The 15,072-nt window shown below is 43.0% G+C and overlaps 1 long non-coding RNA gene across 1 annotated transcript in view; it reads left to right on the forward strand.

The window, feature by feature from the left end:
• The window catches only part of LOC138744233 (uncharacterized), a 35,558-nt gene extending 21,094 nt beyond the window's left edge, over window positions 1-14,464 (forward strand). Inside the window, exons 2-3 of the long non-coding RNA XR_011345380.1 lie at window positions 10,316-10,478; window positions 14,155-14,464. This is a non-coding gene — a long non-coding RNA (uncharacterized lncRNA). The remainder of the gene's footprint in view (window positions 1-10,315; window positions 10,479-14,154) is intronic.
• Window positions 14,465-15,072: the final 608 nt, after the last annotated feature.

Consider the following 15,072-nt stretch of genomic DNA (forward strand, 5'->3'; position numbering starts at 1 on the left):
GCCAACAAGGTCTAATTTAATACAGTGTTTCATAAAGATTTCTAACATTTAGTTTTATGATCTTGGCATTCAAACTAGAATCACATTTTTAAAAAACCCAATGGTCAGATTAGACATTCACTGGAATGTGATCATTTCTGGTTTTCTGATTATTGCACAGCCAACAACTTATTTTCCTATCACAGCCTCTTTTTTCTATTCGTGCATTTCAGACTGAATATAACTCGTGGTGGCTGATGGCATCAAAAGCACATTACATTCAGCCCAAGGATATTGCCTTGTTTATTCAGGCCATTTTATGCGAAAAGTAAAAGGCGAAATAGCACAAAAGGGAATACTCTCATGAAAGATAAAGATCGGAATTCAATAAAGAACTGGAAACAATGAGAGTGATTTTAACTTCACGTTCCGTTGCAAAATAAGTGAGAGGGAATTGTGGGAGTTTTAGATATTCCTTTTCATCCTTGATCTCAGGGGAGTGTCTTAGAAGATGGCTCCTGATCTTTTGCATCAAAGAATCGCAACCTGATGCAGCACCGGAGGAGGCAATTTAGCCGATTGTACTCATGCTGGGCCGTCAAAAGTGCAATCCAATCAACCTCACTCACCTCCAGGTCCTCCAGAGTCGCACAAATGTTTCCTTCCCAATTCCCACCTGAAGGTTTTTATTGAATCCGCCATCGCTAATGCGTCAGGGACATATATTGTCGGTTTTATGTTTTCCAAATTCGTGATAAGGCAAGGATCTAAGTTTTCAATTTGATGTTATTTTATTTAAACCTCTGGAGAAATGAAAGTTGAGAGAGAAATGGGGTTTTCCAATTCACCATCAGTATTTTCACCTTTGTTATCGACACCCGGTTTCATTCTTTTATATTTATCTCAGCACAAAAGGAGGACAATTGGATCATGATAGCTATCAGGGAAGCAATGCCATTTGTCCATTTCCCCCTCTCCTTACTTCCCTGAGGTTCTGCAACTTATTCCCTTATGGACCTGCCCATTAACCTCCCTTTTGGGCCATTAACCAACACAAAAGGGGTAATTTACGGCATGAAGCTGAGCACTGGCCTTGTAAACCAGGGGCTGCAAGTTTGTTCCTCACTGGGGCCTCATTTCTGTGAGGGGAACTGGGCAAAGTGGCGACTCCCTGTCTTCTTTGCGGTTGACAAAGCTAAAGGATTCAATAACAGCACCTTTACTGAGATGTGAAAGGAACCCACAGGAAGCACACACAGTCATGGAAAAGGTACACAACACTGGCACCTTCAGCACCTAAGGTAGGAATTGAGACCAGGTCACTGGTACTGTGAAGCAGCAACCCTCCTCACTGACCAATGGAAATAAAGCAATAGATTCCTTTATCTTATAACGGCAGATACACTGCTACTGAAAGAACACACAACCAGACGGGTTGAGCTCAGTGAGCAGAAAAAACTGGTTTATTGCTGGCTGCCGGACTGGACTTATACTCCCAGCCCGGACCTGGCTGAGAACCGCGCTAGGGGGGCACCGACGTCACTCGGGCATCACGTGGTTTCCCGGCACGGGTTTCTGAGCCCGGTGCTGAGAAGAAGGTGAAACCCCTGACGGCACCATTTTGGCCAGCTGTCCCGTTGCGTGGATTACTACAAGCGGGGCCAGTTCGCCTGCCTAGTGGCATGCCACCACAATCTAATAATATTTATTTGGTATTATTTATAGGAAGGGAGCATTGGAACAACAATGGCATTCAATCCCTCAAATTTGCTGTATAACCATAGAACACTATAGCACAGAAACAGACCCTTCAGCCCATCTAGTCTACACTGAACTATTACTCTGTCTTGTTCCCCCCCCCTTGATCTGCACCCAGATCACAGCCCTCCATACCCCTCCCATCCTTGTACCCATACAAATTTGCTTAAATGTCAAACTTACAGCTGGCCCATGTTCATCAAACTCGAACCCACATTTATCAAAACCAAGCCTGCAATAAAATACCCTGCCATTCTCTTATTTTAACTCTCTCCACTAATCATATCTCCGTAAATCTTAATACCTTACCTCTGAAAAAAAATTAGGGTAGGAATCAATATTTTTTATGGAAGAGTGAGCACATTCCTGATATTTACAGATATTTCCCATCTTGCTGAGAGTTACCTATCTTTGACTTTTGTTGTTCCTTCCTGTAAACGTTCCTTGTTTGTGGTATTTTGTTTCAGTGATCAGGCAAAGTTCATAAAGGTTTTTTATTTATTGCCACGTAATAATATATTAAAATGTTACACACATGATAGACTTAAACGTTTGGCTGCTGTGAAGGATTGTCTTGTCCCCCTAACAATAGGAGAAAGAGAAGCAAAAGAGAGTCCCTTCAGAGTCACCGAGTGTCCATGGATTCGCCTCCAACGCTCCTGGAGCCTCTGCAGCCCCGCAGACTCCTGCTCGATCCATCAGCAACCCGAGCTCCAGATCCAAACCTCCGGGCACGATCAGGAACCCCGAGTCTTTGGGACCACTGCTTGACCCCCCCATCCCTTCCCTTCCCCTTTCCATGGAATTATCTCCTTTAGTTTTGAGGTTTTTTACAAGTATTGCAGTGAACAATGAGCAATTACAGCACCAGTGACAAAGGTTCGAATCTGGTGCTGTCTGTAAAGACTTTCTCCCTGTGTCTGCATGGGGGTCTCCCCTCGGGTGTTCTGGTGTCCTCCCCGCTTCAAAATGTGCGGGGCTAAATGGGCAGCACGGGATTAAATGGCCAGAATTGGCTTTCACTGCTGTGGTGATCTGTTTCCTTCATTGTATATTGTCATTGTTGGCTGCTGTATATATGGAACTGGCCCACCCACTGATGTCTCGAACCCTATGACTCCTGTGGTCCTGGGCCATAAAGGTCGAGCCACCTCTCCCTTCCCGCCATTCCTATACCTGGATCCGGGCCAGCAAGGTTCTTCTGTGCATTAAAGCCTATCGTTCCCTCAGCCTTGTCCTGTGGTTACTGGTAATGTACTACAACTGTGTTGTAAATCTTTTTAAAAATCGAAGTTCACCACATTGTGATATAAAAATTGAGATCATTTCAGCAGAATGTATTCAAGAGGCAAATATGAAGTGTGAAAAGCATACGTTAAATGAATGTGTGGACAGCCAGCCTTGAATGAAAGGGAAAAGAATAGGAAACAAATAATCAATGGGGGAGTGATTGTTTTAAATTCCAATCACAGCAAACCTGCTCCTGTTTGCTCACAATTCTTTCTCAAAGGTTAGTTTATTTTCTGAAAAGGATGTTAATCAGAATCCTTTGAGCACTGCGTGATGAAGGTTTATTGCCAGGTCTCTCCAGTGTTTGCAGATCCACTGGAAACAGCCAGATAGTTTGTATTCATGAAAAGGCTAACAGATCTCAGTGAAGATGTAGCAATTCCCCATGTTTATTAATCTGTGTGATTAGTGAGGTGTACAGATTCAACTGTGAAATTGAAATATAAACGCACAAGCAGAAGCAGTCAACTGAACCCCAGAGAGTGGAACCAATTAATAGCAACAAATAGAACCTTTTTCTGCACAGCATTCACCTAATTAGCCTTGCACACTCACAGAATTACGAGAGACACCGTTAACTTCTGCAGAACGGAGACAATGTTGCTATGTGCAAATTGTATTTGATCTCACCTCCCCCCCCCCCCCCCCCCCCCGCCTCCCCACTACTTCTGAGCAGCCAGTTGTGCACTGGCCCTACTTTTGGGCTTATGCTAGCCTGCTGCTTAATAATGCACGACCTTGACCAAATCATGCCAGCAAATGGGCGAATCTTGTTCCTGACCTGCGCTCTCGAGTCCTGGTGAATGTCAGTTGCCAGTGGAACTGTCCTGCTGTCCGGGCCTGGATTCTGCGTACAGCCCTGAGGTGGACTTCATTCATGCTGAGTTGTGAGGCCACCCGTTCCCTGAGCTTTACTCAAGGGGATGTGGAAGAGCTCCATTCACCCTAATGGCCAGAGATCTGGATTGGAAAGATAAGCACGGGCTTGATATTTTTCTTTAATTCACTTAACCATGATGTCATTTAAATGTTTAACCGTATCTTAAAATAATGTTTTCTTGTTTAAAGCTGTTTCAGATGCTATTACAGTGCCAGTGAACCACGTTTAAATCCAGCACTGTCTATAAGGAGTTTGTGCATTCTTCCCCATGTCTGCATGGGTTTTCCATATAATAGAACCATATAACAATTACAGTACAGAAACAGGCCATCTTGGCCCCTCTGGTCCGCACCGATTTAAGTGATTTCCTCTAGTCCCACTTAACTGCTCCCTGTCCATAACCCTCAAATCCCCTCACATCCATGCACTTATCCAACCTTCTCTTAAATGACAAAATTTACCCTGCTGCAACCACCTCTTCAAGAAGGTTATTCCACTCAGCCACCACTCTCTGAGTGAAGAAGCTTCCTCTCGCATTAGTTCTAAATGTCCCTGGGTCCTCCAAAATGTTTTACGTTAACTTGGGTGTAATTGGGTTTAAATGCCCAGAATCAGCTTCTACAGTGCTGTAAATAAAATTTTAATACAATTACAAAACAATAAACAAAAGGTAAGCTGTCAAAATATTACTTGGGAAAAGGAAGTGGCGGGGGGATGGGGGGGGAGAAGAGACTCACTTTCCATCTCCTGAGGTCTAGTCTGCTCTCCTTCTTGTAGAATGCCAGTAGCAAAGATTCCTAGAGGGTATTTGGACCACAGAGTTGTTACGCTGAGTAGAATCTGTCCATGATGCTCTCCAGGAAGCATTGTTCATGCACTTCTTTTCTTTTTCAATCTGTCTATTGACTTATATCGAACATATATACAAGAGGATTGGGAAGGCGATGGTCCTCAATTCTGGAGACGTGACCCATCCAGCGCAGCTGGATCTTCAGCAGCGTGGACTCGATGCTGTCGACCTCTGCCATCTCGAGTACTTCGACGTTAGGGATGTAAGCGCTCCAATGGATGTTGAGGATGGAGCGGAGACAACGCTGGTGGAAGCGTTCTAGGAGCCGTAGGTGGTGCCGGTAGAGGACCCATGATTCGGAGCCGAACAGGAGTGTGGGTATGACAACGGCTCTGTATACGCTTATCTTTGTGAGGTTTTTCAGTTGGTTGTTTTTCCAGACTCTTTTGTGTAGTCTTCCCCAACCCCAACCAACCAATTTTCCCCTGCAACCGCTGCAATCGTGTCTGCCTGTCCCGCATCGGACTTGTCAGCCACAAACGAGCCTGCAGCTGACGTGGACTTTTTACCCCCTCCATAAATCTTCGTCCGCGAAGCCAAGCCAAAGAAAGAAAAATACAAGAGGATTACACTACATTCCTGTATTTACAAGTATATAAGAAAAAGAACATGTTAGTATTTAACAAATTAACCGTAAATTTCTTCTGCCCTTATAAAACCAAAACAAAAGAGAAAAAAAAATGAATGCACTTCCACCTTAAAAATTACTCAGATTTCCACCTTTCCACCAGATCAAGTAATGAGTCTTTAAAAGCCTGTGGACAGGAGGAGTTGGTGCGTTGTAAGTCTGCTTAGAGAGAACAAGATTTATGGTCTTACTGTATATGAAACAAAAAGGAAATCCTTCCTCCCCCAACCTTTACTTCTGTTGCGGACTTCAATATTGCACAGATTATTTTTCAAGGATTACTGGGAAATAATCACACTCTGCCTGCGAGATTATCACCTTTGATGAAAAATCAATATCACTCAGTGGCAACGACGATGTATTCAATCTTCTCTCAGCATGCCTGATAGTTCTTGCTGCAGCGAATTTCACAGAAATGATAATCGGATGACAGAAACTGGGCAGCATTGATAGAAAGAACCACAGACAGTTAATCCAACTGACCAAAAATGTAAGCAGGAATGGATGGAGGTACAGTGCAGGCTCCCTTCTGCATTGCATTCGGAACAGGGCGTAGGAACAGGAGCTCACCTCTCGAGCCTGAAATGAACGTGGCTCAATTCCAGCCTTCAGCTCTGCCCTGTCAACGCTTGGTGCTGCAGTCTGATTCAATCTATCCAGTTTTATTGGGCATTTCCAGTTGTCTGCCAACAGTAGTGGTTCTCAACTTTTTTTTTCCACTCACATACCACCTTAAGTAATCCTTTACTAACCACAGAGCCCCTATGGCATTCTAAGCTGCTCTGTGGTTAGTAAGAGATTACATAAGTGCATGGAAAAAAAGGTTGAGAACCAATAGCCTATTGTTCAGGGTTCCAGAATACTGAACATAAGGCTTAATATTAAGAAAAATACATTGAACGGGATGATTATGGGCAGTTCTACCCACAAATTATATTATGTCCCACATTCATATGAACCCTGGCACATGGTCGGAATTGTGGTCAAAGCACAGAAATGCTGAAGAAATTCAGCTGGTCTCGCAGCATCCATAGGAGGTAAAGATATATTACTGATGTTTCGGGCCTGAGCCCTTCCTCAAGGTATTCAGTTCTGCAAACTTCCAGGTTTTACTACATGGTTGGAATTGACCCACAGCGCAAAGAGAATGGTTTCCTGAGATCCTGCGTTTCGGATAAAACTAGATAATCCCCCTTCCCCAGGGGTCAACAGGAATGGTGAACGTTCCGAGACAACATTTGAAAGACCCTTTCAGAATGATGGTTCATTCTGTCAGGTTCCAAGAGAAAAGTTTTGCCCAGAGTCAAGCCCCAAGCACTCACTTTAACTTTTACCTTGCTCCCTATATTTTGATGTTAGGAGTTTGCATTTTTTTTTTGTGGGATGTGAGGACTGCGAACAATGCCTGCATTTATTTCCTGTCCCTGGGAAGGTAGTTCCAGTGTAAGCCATGCCCTGAAGATCCTACAATTCCACTGGACATGGGGGTTCTGAGACTGGGATTCAGCCACGATGAAGGAGCAGTGATATATGCAAGCCTATGGGAGGTGAGCCACAGGCTAGGACACAGTTGCTGATCTCCCAGAAACTAAACCAAAAACTAACTTCTCTGCCTTCACGAAAAGGGCCAAGCATTTAGTTGCCTCACTGACATTTTCCACATAATATATAGTCATTGAATTCTATGGTATTGATTAAGCTCGGTGCAGCCAGAAGTATTTCTGTATCTTTCTTTTGGTGTGAAGCTCTTGTTGTGAGAGCCAATGGAAGCACCAATGACCAATTATCTATCCCTTTCAGCCACGTGTATCCTCTTTATGAATAGTTGCTGTAGAGACTTTAATATTAACAGGATCCCTGCCTATGTTTTCCATCGGCAATTGTCTATAATGTCTATCATAAGACCAGAAGGTACAGGAGCAGAATTAGACTATTCCACCTGTTGAGTCCACTCCGCCATTCCATCATGAGCTGATCCACTCTCCCACTCAGCAATACTCTCCTCCCTTCTCCCCATAATCTTTTAACCTTTGATGTCCTGACAATTCAGACAATACCTCTCTGTGGTGAAACCACTATTGTACATATTTGTTATATGTAAATTACATGACCTTTCCTGGTTGACCTTGCTCTCACTGGCCGGCTCGTGACTCCTTCCCTTTCTTCCCCATAAAGGCTGTCATGCCACAAGCCTGCCCCCCCTCCCCCCCCACTTTCAAGTCCGGGATAGTGTGAGCATCCAACACAGCTTCAGTCACATCAGTCTTTGTGCACTTGATCGTGCATCACTCTCAATCTCTGCCTTAAATACCCCCAACAACCTTGCCTTCACAGCCGCCCCTGGCAGCAAATTCCAGAGGTTCACCACTCTCTGGCAAAAGAAATTCCCGCACATCTCTGTTTCAAATGGCCGCCCTTCAATCCTGAAGTTGTGCCCCCTTTAAATTTGGCACACAGCTCGGTAACAGGCCCTTCTAGTCCACAAGCCCGTGCTGCCCAATTATACCAAATTAACCATACATCTTTGGAGGGTGGGAGGAAACCGGAGTACTCAGGGAAAACCCACGCAGGCACTGGGGTGACGTACAAACTCTTTACAGACCGCACCATAAAACGAACCCAGATTGCTGGTCCTGTAATAGCGTTGCGCTAACCGTTACACTAACCGAGCTGCTCTCGTCCTTGACTCCTCTTCTGTGGGAAGCAATCGCACCACATCTACTCCGTTAACATTCTAAATGCTTCCCTGAGGCCAAGCACTTATTCTTCTGAACTCCAAGGGGTGCAGTCCAAGAGCCGTCAACCTCTCCTCTCATAGGCCAATCCCTTCATTCCAGGCATCATTCTTGTAAATCTTCTCAGAACCTTCTCCAATGCCAGCACATCCTTCCTTAAAAGACCCCAAAACTGCACCCCGTACTCCAAGGGAAGCCTCACCAGTGTCTTGTAAAGCCTTACTCGGACTTTGCCCAGTTTGGTGCATTTGCACACGTTATGGCAACAAAATCTCTGAGACTCTCATTCAAATATCCTTTGAAGCAGGGGTCTAATCGCTAGATGACAATGTATGATCTTCTGCCACAAATCTACATCCACTGCCAGGAAAAAGATTTGAAATAAATGAATTTTTTCCATCCATTAATTTTATCTCCATAACCTTGTGCCAACTCCTAAAATTCCTGAGATTCCAACAGGTGCAAGTGAGACCTACTTCAAAAGAAAATAAAACAGGGAAACATTGACTAGCATTCTTGGCACATGTAATGCTATGTTGGAACATGTTATTAAGGTCATTGTTGATGGCACATAGCACAATAACTGTGGTAAATCTGGAATGAGAAACAGAAAGTGCTGGAACGCTCAGTGGGACAGCTGTGGAAAGTGCCACTGAATTAACGTTTCAGACTGAAGACCCTGTATCACCCTTCATTGATGCTGCCTGACTTATTGGTGTTTCGTGCATTTTAAATTTAAATTTAGGCACACAGCACAGTAACAGGCCCTTCCAGCCCATGCCTCCATGCCACCCAATTACACCCTTATAATCCCAGTGGCAGGAAACCAGAGAAATTCACACAGACACAGGGAAAATGTACAAACTCCTTACAGACGGTACCAGATTCACACCAGGACGCTGGTGCCATAGCAGCATTGCGCTAACCACTACACTAACCGTGCCAACCAGCTCTGATTTTACTTCAGACTTCCAGATCTATCTTTTTTATGCTTTCCGAGGACATCTTTTTCAGACTATTAGATGTTACGAGTGATAGATAGGCCTTTTAGAACTGAATTGGGAGAAATTCCTTCACTCATCTTCTTATGTTTCAGGGAAAAAAGTCCCAACATCTCTTTGAAACTCACACCTTCCAGACCCTGTCATATCCTTGTGGTTCTGTTCTGTATCCATTCCAGTTTAACATTGTCAGTGTTAAATATTGGGGAGATGCTCTGTGAAAGGCAGTAAGTAAGCAGTTTGGAGGATAAATGTGACTCCCAGAAGACAGTGGCTGAGTATAGTCAAGAATATCTCGCCTAACCTCAGAGCTTTTACACTGAGGGTAGGTGAGATACAAAGTAGAGGACATGGGTTAAGGGCAAGGTTTAAGGGGATCAAAAGGGAGAACTTCTTCACACAGAGAGTGGTGGGTGTGTGGAACGAGCTGCAAGATGAAATGGTGAATGTGGACTTGATTTTAACATTTAAGAAAAGTTATGACAGGTACATGGATTGGAGGGTTATGAAAGGTTATGCTCTGGGTTCAGGTCAGTGGGACTAGACAGAATAATAGTTTAATTCTAAAGGCTCACAGGCAAATTTTATTCAGCTAAGTTTTGTAAAGGTAAACAGTCGGGAAAGAAATGTGCATTTCATTATCAGCAAAAAAAGTTTAATATGTTAGTAAAGGCATTAATTTTTTTTTAAATGGGCGCAGGTTTCGTGAATGGTGCAGAATCAAGAGGTGACCTGGTACAATTTACAGACAATCTCCAGTCAAACATAGTGGTTGGCTTCAAGTATCTTATTTTAGAAAGCTTGAGAGCATCCTGTAGAACTTCCTGAAAAGTGAATGACAGGAGAACAAAGATAATTACTTCCTTTTTATTGAAACCAAACTGTTCAGAAGTGGATTCATTGAACAAAATAACTCATAATTATTTGTTGGTGGGTTAGCAAGTCAGAGGAGTAAATTTCAGATTATACTCGACAATGAAGATTTTGCTTCCTAATACTTTGGGTATATTTAATGGATTTTTGGCTGCTGATCACAAAAATCGCCTTAAAACTTTCATATCAAGTACCATTTTTTTAGATATAACCTATTTTTGTGATTTACTGTCATATTTTAAGTCTGCTGCAAAACTATGAATTGCAATATGTCATTAAAATTACATTTTAACTTGGACTTCCCTGCTGATCTTGGTGCAGTCGGTGATGAACACGGTGAAAGGTTCCACCAGGAGATTGTGACCATGGAAAAGCGATATGAGGGCAACTGGAATCCATCACTGCTGCCCGACTATTGTTGGACACTGACACAAGAGGCATCAGATGCTGAGTACAAATGAAAATCAGCGGAAAGACATTTTAGGTCAGTTGAACTAATGCAATCTGTCAGCATCATTATGCGATTAAACAAGTTAAATTCAATCAAAGTTAATTTAATATTTCTCCAACTTCTTACCTGATGCAGCAAATCTGAAAAAAAAATCTTTGTGTTCTGTCTATCATAATCGCCATTCTTTACAGGAAGCAAACCTTTCGAAAAGATTTGTCGTCCAGTATTATCACCAAAAGGAAAAAGGAAGAGTTTCTTTTTACTTTTTTTAATAGAAGAATTGCAAGTTAAGAAATCCTTATTGCAGAAGCAATACAAAGAGAAACCATTTGACCCATCACATCAACCCCACCTATTTCCCGGCAAACTATTTTCTTATACATACCTATTAATCTCAAAACCACACGTCAATATTGGAGTCAATTAATTTACCAGTCACCCTCATTTTCTTTTGAACCTGAAGGAAAAACCCAAGCAGTCCACACAGAGACCAGCGGAGATCAGGATGGAACTTAGGACACTGGCACTGTGCAACACCATCATTACTGAGCCATGCACTTCAATTGCAGCAAATAAGAAGGGGACCAAGGCTGGCTGAATTTCTGCCAAAGTGAAATGGTGACAGAGGAATTTTGTGCACCTTTGGACGCCTGTTACAAATGCAGAGGTGGTAATGGTGTCAATAGAAATGTGTCAATGCACAGTAATGGAAATGTATGGATATGACACTAAGGGTGGGAAGAGACTTTGAACAGTTTTCTGATTGTAAATAATTTATTGTGAATAAAAACCACTTTTAATTTAAAAAAAGCAGGGTTGCCCGGTCCGCCCACCTTTATTTTGTTTTGCTCCAGAAGATCTTTGAAATAAAATCTAGGTTTTTTTTAAGTTAAATTTGGACAAATCTTCTGGCCCACGAGCCCGTGCCTGCTCAAATACCTGAATTAACCTACAATCCCTCTACGCTTTGAAGGGCGGGAGGAACCCGGAGCAAACTCCTTACGGACAGGGCCAATTTCACTGCCAATGTAATGCCATTGTGCACTACCCTAACCGTACCACCCTAAATCTGATCCAATTTTTCCCAATAGCTTTAGAATTTGGGGAAAAAAAACAGAAAAAAAAACGCCTCTCCTCCCTATTTCTTCAGCCCAGCTTGAAAATCGGGAGAGGAGATTCTTTCTGCTACTTAACGCAGCTGAAATCGGTTTCTCTTTCTTTGCTTTGACTGAGCAGGCAACAAAACCTCTGGAAGGGATTAAGTCCAAGTCCTGAGTTCAGTAAAACTAATGAGGCTTTTGCCTCATTCACCCTCTCAAAAGTATGTTTTGAAAAATGAAATAGATATGCGCTGCATGTTTATCTTACAAGTGATGTAAGAGGCAGCCCAGGGCATGGCATTTGTAAAAGGGCATGGTATTGATGCTGCACTATTTATTGAATGGAAGCAAATAAGGAGAACTTGGAATGGAAAGCAAAGAAACATTGTTACAGACAATGGCATTTATTGCTTGGTCAAACCCCCACCCTGCATCATAAGAACATAAGAGCATAAGAAATAGGAGCAGGGGTTATAAGATCATGTCTGCTCGTCCATGCAATAAGATCATGGCTGATCTGGTCATGGAATCAGCTCCACCTACCCACGTTTTCTCCATAACTCTTAATTTCCCTGTCTAACTCTGTCATAAATATATTTAACAAGTCAGGCTTTATTGCTCTTTGGGCAGAGAATTCCACGGATTCACTATTCTCTGCGCAAAGCAGTTCCTCCTCATCTCCAACCTAAATCTACTCCCCTAAATTTTGAGGCTACATCCCCTAGTTCTCGTCTCACCCACCAGAGGAAACAACCTCCCTTCCTCTATCTTATTTATCCCTTTCATAATTTTGCATGTTTGTGCTGGTCTACGGAGCTCGGCCGAATAATAATTTGGCACAGATTAGATGAGCTGAATGGCCTATTTCTATTCTGTAGTGTTGTATGGTTCCATAAGATCCCCTCTTATTCTTATGAATTCCAGCAAGTATAGACCCAGGTAACTCAATCCCTCCTCGTAGGCTAACCCCCCCACCCCCCATCGCTGGAATCAACCTGGTGAACCTCCTCCCCAGCACCCCCAAAGCTATTACATCCTTCCTCAAGTAAGGAGACCAGAACTGAACATAATACTCCACATGAGGCCTCACCTGTATCCTATACAGTTGCAACAGGGCCTCCCTGGTCTTAAATTCAATCCCTCTAGCAGGGAAGCCCAGCATTCCATTTGGCTTCTTGATAACCTGTTACACCTGCAAACTAATGGGCATTCCAACCAGTGAGTAGACAATGTGATATTGAATTGTAGAAGAGCAGAAAGGTCTCAGGATTCCTCTAGTGAGTTCATCAATCTTGACTGAGGTATTGGTGAAGGTTGATCCCCGTCCCTCTGTGCTGGATGGCAGTCAGGAGAAAGGAATGAAAAAGCAAATGGGGATCCCCTCTAATCTGCCTTTCATTAAAAGGAAACCCTCCGTTCAATTTCAAATGGTTTCAATCTGGGGTCACCCTCAATGACTGGTGTTTACCTAAGTGTGACACTGCAGTTCTCCCGTCTGGGAAAAATCAAAGGAATAGCAGGAGAAGGAACTCCTCAGTTATCAAAAAGTAGAATTTGCTTGTCCTGTACAATAAAAAAAATCCTCAACTGTTTAAATTTTGTGCTTCCATTTCTGAAAGTTATTAAATTTGCATTGTGTGCTGGTTGATTTCTTGAAATTGTTGTACAGGGGATTGGGGACAGAGGTGGGTAAGTACTTGTCACTTTACAGTGCTTGCTATAATCAAGTTGAGCCTACTACTGGGCTATCTGCTGAAATCTCGCCTCCCCTCTCCTCTCTCCCTCTCCCTCTCTCTCCCTCCCTCTCTCTCTCTTTCTCTCTCTCTCTCTCTCTCCCCTCTCTTCCTCTCCCTCTCTCACACACACTCCTCTCTCTCCAATGAAGAATTTAAATTCAAATGCAAATTTTAAAATTTAAATTTAGACATACCATTTCAGCTCATGAGCCGATGCCACCCAATTTACCTACACCCACCCCTCCCCCAAATGTTTGGAAAGGTGGGAGGAAACAGTGGGAGCCCCCAGGGAAAACCCATGCAGACACGGTGAGAACATACAAACACCTTACAGACAGCGCAGGATTCGAGCCCCAGTCCGATCACTGGCACTGTAAACCTCTGCACCAACCGTGCTGAATAAAACAGAAAATGCTGGAAGTTCTCAGCAGTTCAGGTAACAACTGTGGAAGAGAAACAAAGTCAATATTTGACCCTTTGTCCAGACATTTCCCGCCGCCCGCCACCTAACTCCAAACACCACCCATTTATACTCATCTTGCTCTATTCCCATTTTTAATTCTCCCCACAATCTCATCGTCCCCCTACAATGTGCTCCCTTGATTTTTACTTGTCAGTGTTCCAGAATTTGCTATTCTTTTACATTTTTATCCATTGGGGAATAGTTTGAATCATACAATTCCCAAGTATTCAAAATGCCTATCTCACTAAATATTTACTTGATCAGCAGTAATACTCACATTGAGATAAAATTTATCAAGCACTGCATTTTCAAACTCTACCGATTTAAGTGACCGTTCAGAAAGCTGCAGTATTAATTGATTAATTTCGAGCCTATTGTGCCGGCTACTGGAATGATCCTTTATGTTTCAGGAATCCTTCCCCTTGCTCGTGATGATTGTGTGGCCTCCACACCCTGTGCCTTTTATTCCTCGTGTACCAAATGCAGCGAGGATTGATTGCGGCATTCAGTCCGTGGATTAGAGAAACCGAAGCCTCGGGAGGGTTCCCGAGGTTATCTCTGCAAGCCAGGTGGAGAAGGAGATGGGAAGTCATTCATCTGAAGAATAATTGTACATTAGTATCTGCTGAAGCTTTAATGCAATTCACCCAGCAATCATAAGATTAATTAGAAACATACCCCGTTGTGCGAGCTACTGAAGGAATAAAAGCTGCAGCTATTAAAAGCAAACTAAAGATTCATCTTTTCAATCTGCATCATTTTTTTTCAATGGAACCTTGATTCCCTTTCTTGCTGCATTTTACAAACTTACAACAAACAGACTGTAATCATTGCCATAGAGTAAAAAAGTCCAATGAACCTATAATCCCTGTAAAACCTTCAGTCTACTGCTCATTCCTCTTTCCACCCTTCCTGCTCCTGTTGACCTTGCCCTGGTAGCTCCGCTCTGTGTTGCAGCATGGCCCCTTTCACCTCCAGTCTGCTCACTGATGCTAACATTTTCTGGAATGGGGTTCAATTTGCATCTTAAAAGTGTGGGATTTCCAGATCTGCCACATTGCAGAAACTTCGTGTCACCTTTTTTTTAAAAGCAGGCGCCTCGGCAGGGGTTGGATTTGGGTGAGGATTGTTTATGTTGCAGAAACATTGAGCAGCCAGGCACAGTTCTGTTTCTGCTCTGAAATCTTCACCAAAGGTCCAATCCGCACATTTCTCACTGGGTAGCTGTCACAGGGATGTAATGTTTTTTCTTTCCTTCACTATCTGAATGTTAATGAAATGGCAATTTCTGTTAACCAATATAATTTATGAATTTCATTACAATTTAC

This window comes from Narcine bancroftii, chromosome 10, assembly GCF_036971445.1.
Source record: "Narcine bancroftii isolate sNarBan1 chromosome 10, sNarBan1.hap1, whole genome shotgun sequence".
NCBI classification, from domain to species: domain Eukaryota; kingdom Metazoa; phylum Chordata; class Chondrichthyes; order Torpediniformes; family Narcinidae; genus Narcine; species Narcine bancroftii.